At 38.9% G+C, this 8877-nt stretch overlaps 1 non-coding gene across 1 annotated transcript; it reads right to left on the reverse strand.

Moving 5' to 3' along the window:
* Positions 1–696: 696 nt before the first annotated feature.
* LOC126070794 (U6 spliceosomal RNA) lies at positions 697–807 on the reverse strand. Its single transcript, XR_007516311.1, has one exon. It is a non-coding gene; the product is annotated as a U6 spliceosomal RNA (small nuclear RNA).
* Between the last annotated feature and the right edge of the window lie 8070 nt (positions 808–8877).

The following is an 8877-nucleotide window of genomic DNA, read 5'->3' on the forward strand; positions in this document are numbered from 1 at the left end:
CTGATAACATGTCCAAAGTATGTAAGACGCAGTCTCACCATCCTTGCTTCTAAGGAGCATTCTGCTTGTACTTCTTCCAAAACAGATTTATTCATTCTTCTGGCAGTCCCTAGTATATTCGATATTCTTCGCAAACACCACAATTCAAAGGCGTCAATTCTTCTTCGGTCTTCCTTATTCATTGTCCAGCTTTCACATGCACATGATGCGATTGAAAATACCATGGCTTGGGTCAGGCGCACCTTAGTCTTCAAGGTGACATCTTTGCTTTTCAACACTTTAAAGAGGTCCTTTGCAGCAGGTATCTGAATACTGGTGGCATAGCTTCCAGCAGCACAGCAACAGGCAAGCCCCCACAGTACCACAAACTGACAGACACGTGGGGGCAATAAACATTAGTTTATATTTATTATTCTTATACACCAAGTGGAAACCCTGGTAGCATAGTGGTAAAGAGCTACGGCTGCTAAGCAAAAGGTTGGCAGTTCGAATCCACCAGGCGCTCCTTGGAAACCATATGGGGCAGTTCTACTCTGTCCTATAGGGTGGCTGTCAGTCGGAATCAACTCGATGGCAGTGGGTTTTGGTTTTTGGTTTATACACCAAGCCAGTAATAATATTTTGAACCTCTGTCTAATGAATATAACTGAAGCATGACAAGATCATGGTACTTAATAAGTTTTATTTAATACTTGGGAAAATCTGTATCCATTTTTTCATGAATTTGTGCATCATCCTTGCTCAGGGGCCATGCTCATCTTCTCTGTATAGTTCCAATTTTAGTATACGAGCTGCCAAAGCAAGCACTGTAGTCATTTTTTAAATGATTGTTTTTATTATCTTTTTGTATAAGGGGAAACATATCATCATTAGAGAAAATTAAGAACATAGATAAAAATTAAAATTAAATCTTCTGAAATTTCACTCTCCACAAATAAGTAGCATTAATATTTTGGTGTCTAGTTATCATCGTTTTCCTCTTCCAAATGTATATATGTAAAATGAAATCCTATTATGAATTCTACTTTCTAACCATCAAAAAAATTCTTTTACGCAGGTAAGCACATTTCAGTAGAGATGGTAAATAACCATGAAGAAAAGGTGCAGAGAACGAATTTTCTATTTAAAAAAGGCTTTGGTGGGGAAGAGTGAGGGGAGAAAAGGCAAAATGACTTGTTTTTATGCAGACTGCTTCATCTGCAGACTAATTCTTCAATCTACAGCTATCCTAATCCTAAGAATTGCTGTAGCAACTCAGACTAAGCCTAATTGTCACCCCCTATGGCATCTGAAAATAAAGATAAATAAATGAAAACCTTGTTAAAAAAAAAAAACACAACTCTCAACCAAAACTAACAGAAATGACTACTTATAAAGGGAGGGAACAAGGTGGTGGCAGCAGGAATAGAAAGGAGACTTCTCTGAATATCTTATTACATAGTTTGCCCATATAAACACACAAATCTTTTCACAAGTTTAAAAAATAAAATAAGTTTAAAATCAATGCATAAAAAGTTGAAACAAATGAATCTAATTTGAACTGAAATTAATGAATTGAAACAAATGAACTTAATATCAAGTTGGTAACACAAAAACACACAAAGAATGTGATTATTTCAAGGGTACAGCTTAGCAGAGCATATTCTAAGAACAAATAGAGATACAAAGAAATGCTTAACTGTATTCAGTAGTCTAATTGTTAGAGGTAACATTGTAATAATTATTTTGAAACTGTTTTAAATATACTGTACAGTAATACAAATAAGTAATTATGTTGATATTAAGAACAGATATTCAGTGTAAAAGAAACAAGCAGAAAATCAAAAAAACTTAAGTAAAAAATTCTATAATGTTAAATTTGGATTGGAAATACCATTACTAACTTATCAGTGTTTTTTTTTCCTTTTCAAATATACAAATTTCCTCATACCACCTACTGAAAAGGTGTAGAAACAATGACAATCCAGTAGCAATGATGAAATACTTGATTTGGCAAAGATCATCACTGGATCAAAATGTTAGTTGAAAGGCTGATAGGGAAGTTTACCATGATGGATCAGGCAATCGTCACATGACTGATCAATCTTAGCATCTCCAAAGTGGAACAACCAGATACTGTGTGCCTCCTGACATGATACACACAGCACTTCTAAAATATTCTTGTGGGGGAGAAGAGAATCTAATCAAGTCTTTAGAGCCAACTTTCATTTATAAGAACTGCAGAGGATAAAGGAGAAAGTTAAATGACACCACAAGGAAGCAAACATTTCTCAAGCAACTAATCCAGTTTCTGCAACTAGTTAATGGAAAGGGGAAAAGAGGAGGGGGCGTGACTGTTCTAGACTAAAAGAGGACAAAAGGCACAACTATTATAAACGCGGTGTGTTTGGATCCTTATTCTATTAACGTAAAAAGACATTTTTGAGATAATAAGGAAATTTGCTTATGGATTGGCTATTAGAAGATGCCAAAAAAAATTGTAAATTTTGTTAAGTGTAATAATAGCATTTTGGTTATGTAAGAAAATGTCTATATTTTTTAGATATTCATACCAAAGCATGAGATAATAACATGACACAATATCTGGGATTAAGTTTCAACTATTTCAGCAAAGAAAAAAAAAAGAAATAGATGAAACAAATGTGGGAACATTTTTAATAAGTGTTGAATCTGGGTAATGCACATGTAGATTTATTATATAGTCTCTCTAGAATATATCTGAAATTTTTTCAATATAAGATTTTTTTAACTTAAAATTTTATACCTATTCTGGTTAAGATTAAAAAACAAAAAAACAATTACTATTGAGTAGATTCCAATTCATAGTGACTCTATAGCCCTATAGAACAGAGTAGAATTGCCCCATAGGGTTTCCAAGGAATGGCTGGTGCATTTGCACTGCTGACCTTCTGATTAGCAGCTGATTTCTTAACCACTGCAACACCAGGACTCCCTGTGTAACAAATCACCTCAAATGTAATGGCTTAAACTACGATAATCATTATATTATCTCTCATATTTTCTCTGGGTCAGGAATTTAGGAATAGCTTGGCTGGTCAATTCTGGTTCTCCAAGTTTCTTTTGTGATGGCAGCTAGAGCTATAGAGCTGTAACAGCCAGAGGTGGGAGATAAGAGATGGGGTGGGAGCCTGGAAGTCGCAGATACTCCCTATGCAGTCTTTCCATGTGGGTTAGTTTCTTTTTTTCTCACACATAGTAGCCTCAGAGAAGTCAGTCTGCTTAGTGGTCAGCTGCTGTCTTTAAGAGTTAGTATTTCAATACTCTCGATCATTAGCCATTAGAGAAATGCAAATTAAAACTATGATGAGATTCCATCTCACTCCAACAAGGCTGGCATTAATCCAAAAAACACAAAATAATAAATGTTGGAGAGGCTGTGGAGAGATTGGAACTCTTATACACTGCTGGTGGGAATGTCAAATGGTACAACCGCTTTGGAAATCTACCTGGCATTTTCTTAAAAAGTTAGAAATAGAGCTACCGTACAACCCAGAAATCCCACTCCTTGGAATATACCCTAGAGAAATAAGAGCCTTCACATGAACAGATATATGCACACCCATGTTTATTGCAGCTCTGTTTACAATAGCAAAAAGCTGGAAGCAACCAAGGTGTCCATCAATGGATGAATGGTTAAATAAATTGTGGTATATTCACACAATGGAATACTACGCATCGATAAAGAACAGTGACGAATTTGTGAAACATTTCATAACATGGAGGAGCCTGGAAAGCATTATGCTGAGCGAAATTAGTCAGAGGCAAAAGAACAAATACTGTATAAGACCACTATTATAAGATCTTGAGAAATAGTATAAACTGAGAAGAACACATACTTTTGTGGTTACGAGGCGGGGAGGGAAGGAGGGTGGGAGAGGGTTTTTTACTGATTAGTAGATAAGAAGTACTTTAGGTGAAGGGAAGGGCAATACTCAATACACAGAGGGTTAGCTCAACTGGACTGGACCAAAAGCAAAGAAGTTTCCGGGATAAACTGAATGCTTCAAAGGTCAGGGGAGCAAGGGCGGGGGTTTGGGGACTATGGTTTAAGGGGACTTCTAAGTCAATTGGCAAAACAATTCTATTATGAAAACATTCTGCATCCCACTTTGAAATGTGGCGTCTGGGGTCTTAAATGCTAAGAAGCGGCCATCTAAGATGCATCAATTGGTCTCAACCCACCTGGATCAAAGGAGAATGAAGAACACCAAGGTCACATGATAACTATGAGCCCAAGAGACAGAAAGCGCCACGTGAACCAGAGACTTACATCACCTTGAGACCAGAAGAACTAGATGGTGCCCGGCCACAACTGATGACTGCCCTGACAGGGAGCACAACAGAGAACCCCTGAGGGAGCAGGATAACAGCGGGATGCAGACCCCAAATTCTCACAAAAAGACCAGACTTAATGGTCTGACTGAGACTAGAGGAATCCCAGCAGTCATGGTCCCCAAACCTTCTGTTGGTCCAGGACAGGAACCATTCCCAAAGACAACTCATCAGACATGGAAGGGACTGGACAGTGGGTAGGAGAGAGATGCTGATGAAGAGTGAGCTACTTGTATCAGGTGGACACTTGAGACTGTGTTGGCATCTCCTGTCTGGAGGGGGAATGGGAGGGTAGAGAGGGTTGGAAGCTGGCAAAATTGTCACGAAAGGAAAGACTGGAAGGGTTGACTCATTAGGGGGAGAGCAAGTGGGAGTACGGAGTAAGGTGTATATAAACTTATATGTGACAGACTGACTTTATTTGTAAATGTTCACTTGAAGCTCAATAAAAATTTAAAAAAAAAAGTACACTCCATAAAAGAAAAAAATCAATAAAATCGGACTTCATCAAAATTAAAAAAAAAAAAAGAGTTAGTGTTTCAGTGAATGAAATAGAACCTTTTATACACTAGCCTGGGAAGTTACATAGCCTCGTTTTCTCTGTACTCTATTGGTTGAAGCAGAATCAAAAGCTAGCCCATTTGCATCTCTTGGTGCAAGGAATGTCAAAGAATTTGTGGAGCTGGTACATTATTTTAATAGTCACATACATCTGGTGATCAACCTCCAACCAAAAAGGCCACAAAAGTGTTGACAAAGTCTATCGTAAATGTTGCTCATAAATTGGGACTTTTCTGATTCCTAGGACAATGGAACTACTGATTCCTCTTCAAATTGCCATATACCTTACAGACTTATCTTAAAACTTCATAACTTGGTATCTCTTAAATGACTTTAAAGGATATCACATGTCAAACGCCCAGCCCAGTACCATATCCATAATAGAAAAAAAAAAAATAGATACTCCATAAATGGTGGTGGTGTCTGATCCTTGCTTGAATTCCTCAGAAGTGTTTATAGATTGAGCACACCATTAATAAATAGTAGTTGGTGCAATCTCATGATTCTCTGAAAGACCTGTAACAGTTCCAGTTTGAAAGAAGTATGGAACCTCTCTAGAACTGATAAAGTGTAAAATTCATTATAAAGTGTTACAGATGGGTGATGCTTGGTGATAACAGGAGATGAGTTTTCGCATAGACAGAGTGCTTTTTTTGTTTTCTGTTTTGTTTTTACTTTCTATCAGCTTTCTTCTTTCCCAGATTGCCTTCTGAAACTTCCCTAAGCAACATAAAAATAGGAGCATTTCCCTTATGTGAAGTTGGAAGTATCATGCCAAAGCTTTTTATAGAATACTAATGGTGTTTAGAGTCCAATCTGTTTTAAAATATCTCTGAAGATTAAGCCAAAAAAAAAAAAGAACCATCAGAGTTGAGAGTATTTCTTTGACCTATAAGAAAATTAAGATTTTCTCTTTAATCTTAAAGGTCAGAGATGACCTTAAATTATCTTGTTAAACACTAAAATTCATTTGTAATATAAATTAATGTGTAATTTCCCAAACTGATAGAAATGTTAATCAAGTAAAAACTATAGGTATTTGTCTTAGTTATCTAGTGTTGCTTTCTCAGAAATACCACAAGTGGATGGCTTTAACAAAGAGAAGTATATTATCTCACAGTTTAGGAGGTTAGAAGTCTGAATCCAAGGTGCCACTTCCAGGGGAAGGCTTTCTGTCTCTGTCAGCTATCAACGGAAGGTCTTGTCATCAATCTTCCACTGGTCTAGGAGCTTCTCAATGTAGGGACCCTGGGTCCAATGGACATGCTCCCCTCCTGGTTCTTCTTTCTTAGTGGTAGGAAGTCTCTCTCCTCTCTGCCCACTTTTCTCTTTTATTTCAAAAGAGATTAACTCAAGATAGAGTCTAATCCTGTAGATTGAGTCCTGTCTCATTAACATAACTGCCTCTAATCCTGCCTCATTAACATCATGCAGGTAGGATTTACAACACATAGGAAAATCACATCTAATCATAAAATGGTGGCCAGCCACACAGTACTGAGAATCATGGCCTAGCCAAGTTGACACACATTTTGGGGGGACACAGTTCAATCAGTAGCATTCCACCCTTTGCCCCCCCAACCAAATTCATGTCCTTGCCATATGTAGAACACATTCACTCCATCACATCATTGCAAAGTCTTAAATCAACTCGAAGTCCAAAAACTCCTAGGGCAAAATCCGTCTTTATCTGTGAAATCTAGAATACAAGTTACATGCTTCCAAAGTATAATGGTGGAACCGGCACAAGCTAGACATTTCCATTACAAATGGGAGAAATTAGAGGGAAAGAAAGGGTAACAATCACCATGAAAGTCAGAAACACACATTATATTAGCTCTCAAGGCTTCAAAATAATCCTCTGTCCTCCGAGACTGTTTAGGCAATGGCCCTGCCCTCAAGATTCTGGGTGTAGCACGAATAGATGTATGCACACGCGTGTTCATTGTAGCATTGTTCGTACTAGCAAAAAACATGGAAACAACCTAGATGCCCATCAACAGGAGAATGGATATAAAAACTGTGGTACATACAAACAGAAGAATGGATATAAAAACTGTGGTACATACAAATGGTGGAGTATTACGCAATGATAAAGAACAATGATGAATCTGTGAAGCATCTCATAACATGGATGAAACTGGAGGGCATTATGCTGAGTGAAATAAGTCAATCACAAAAGGACAAATATTGTATGAGACCACTACTGTAAATACCCATGTAAAAGAAACAATCTTTGATGGTTACAAGGGTGGGAAGGGGTGAGGATTAAAAAAAAACACTAAATAGACAATAGTTACGTGGTAACTTTGGTGAAGGGTAAGACAGTACACAATACTGGGGAAGCCAGCACAACTTGTACAAGGCAAAGTCATGGAAGCTCCATAGATACATCCTGTCTTAGTCATCATCTAGTGCTGCTATAACAGAAATACCAAAAGTGGATGGCTTTAATAAAGAAAAGTTTATTTTCTCACAGTAAAGTTGGCTAAAAGTCCAAATTCAGGGCATCAGCTCCAGGGAAAGACTTTCTTACTCTGTCGGCTCTGAAGGAAGGTCTTGCTCATCAATCTTGCCCTAGACTAGGAGCTTCTCTGCACAGGAACCCTGGGTCTAAAGGACATGCTCTGCTCCCGGTGTTTCTTTCTTGGTGGTATGAGGTCCCCAACTCTCTGCTTGCTTCCCTTTCCTTTTATCTCTTGAGAGATAAAAGGTGGTACAGGCCACACCCCAGGGAAACTCCTTTTATGTTGGATCAGGGAGGTGACCTGAGTAAGGGTGGTGTTACAATCCCACCCTAATCCTCTTAACATAAAATTACAATCACAAAATGGAGGACAACCGTACAATACTAGGAATCATGGCATAACCAAGTTGATACACACATTTTGGGGGTACATAATTCAATCCATGACACTCTACCCTTTGGCCCCCAAAAAATCACATACTTGCAATATGAGAAACAAATTAATCCCGTCATATCATAAGCAAAAGTCTTTTGGACTTAACCCCAAGTCCAAAATCCAAAAATTCCTCTTCATATGTGAAATCTAGAATACAAGTTATCTGCTTCCAAGGGTAGAATGGCAGAACAGGCACATATAAGACATTTCCATTACAAATGGGAGAAACCGGAGGAAAAGAAGGGACAAAAGGCACCAAGCAAGTCAGCAGAACACATTAGACTAGCCCTCAAAGGTTTGAAAATAATCCTCTGTTCTCTGAGACAATTTACACAAGGACCCTGCCCTCCATCTCTAGGTATTGGCCACACTTTCCAGATTCTGAGTGGAGGCACCTTGGCCCTGGGCTTCAACTCCACCTTCCAGGGCCACTGGGACAGCAACTTTGCTCTCTTGGCTTTAGGCATACCATTCTCCTCCTCCATGTGAGTGGTAACTCCACCCTTAGAAACACCAGAGGCCATGGCTCCACCCTTTGAAACCCCTGAGGTCATGGCCATACCTTTTGAGACTGAGGCAGCTCAGTTTCTTGTTTTCCTTGTCTCTTCAGCTTCTGTTTCCTGGTTTCTTGGCCTCTCAGCTCTGGGGTCTCATGCCTGCATCTGCCCTGCTGGGGCAAGTGTTCCAAAGCTCAGTAGTTCCACTGATAAGTGCCCAGAGGCACCCCACTCTGCCAGGCAGCTGCCTGTGAACAGGCAGTCAGCTCTCCTGCTCTGTGGGTCGGATCCACTGCCGTCTTGCTCTGGTCTCCTGGTTCTGCTGCTGCTGTTTCTCTGCCACTACTACCCCTCTATTCATTCACAGTTCCAAAACCACTTCCACATTTTAGGTATCTGTTAGAGCAGCAGTACCCTACTCTTGGTACCAAATGTCTTGGGCTGGGCTCTCTAAAGAAGCAAAATCAGTAAAGTGTATAAATATATATAGTGAAATTTATATCAAGGAAACAGCTCATGAGATTGTAGGGGTTGGAACGTCCCAAGTCCTTGGATCAGGATAG

This window comes from Elephas maximus, chromosome 2 (assembly GCF_024166365.1).
Source record: "Elephas maximus indicus isolate mEleMax1 chromosome 2, mEleMax1 primary haplotype, whole genome shotgun sequence".
In the NCBI taxonomy this organism is placed as follows: Eukaryota; Metazoa; Chordata; class Mammalia; order Proboscidea; family Elephantidae; genus Elephas; species Elephas maximus.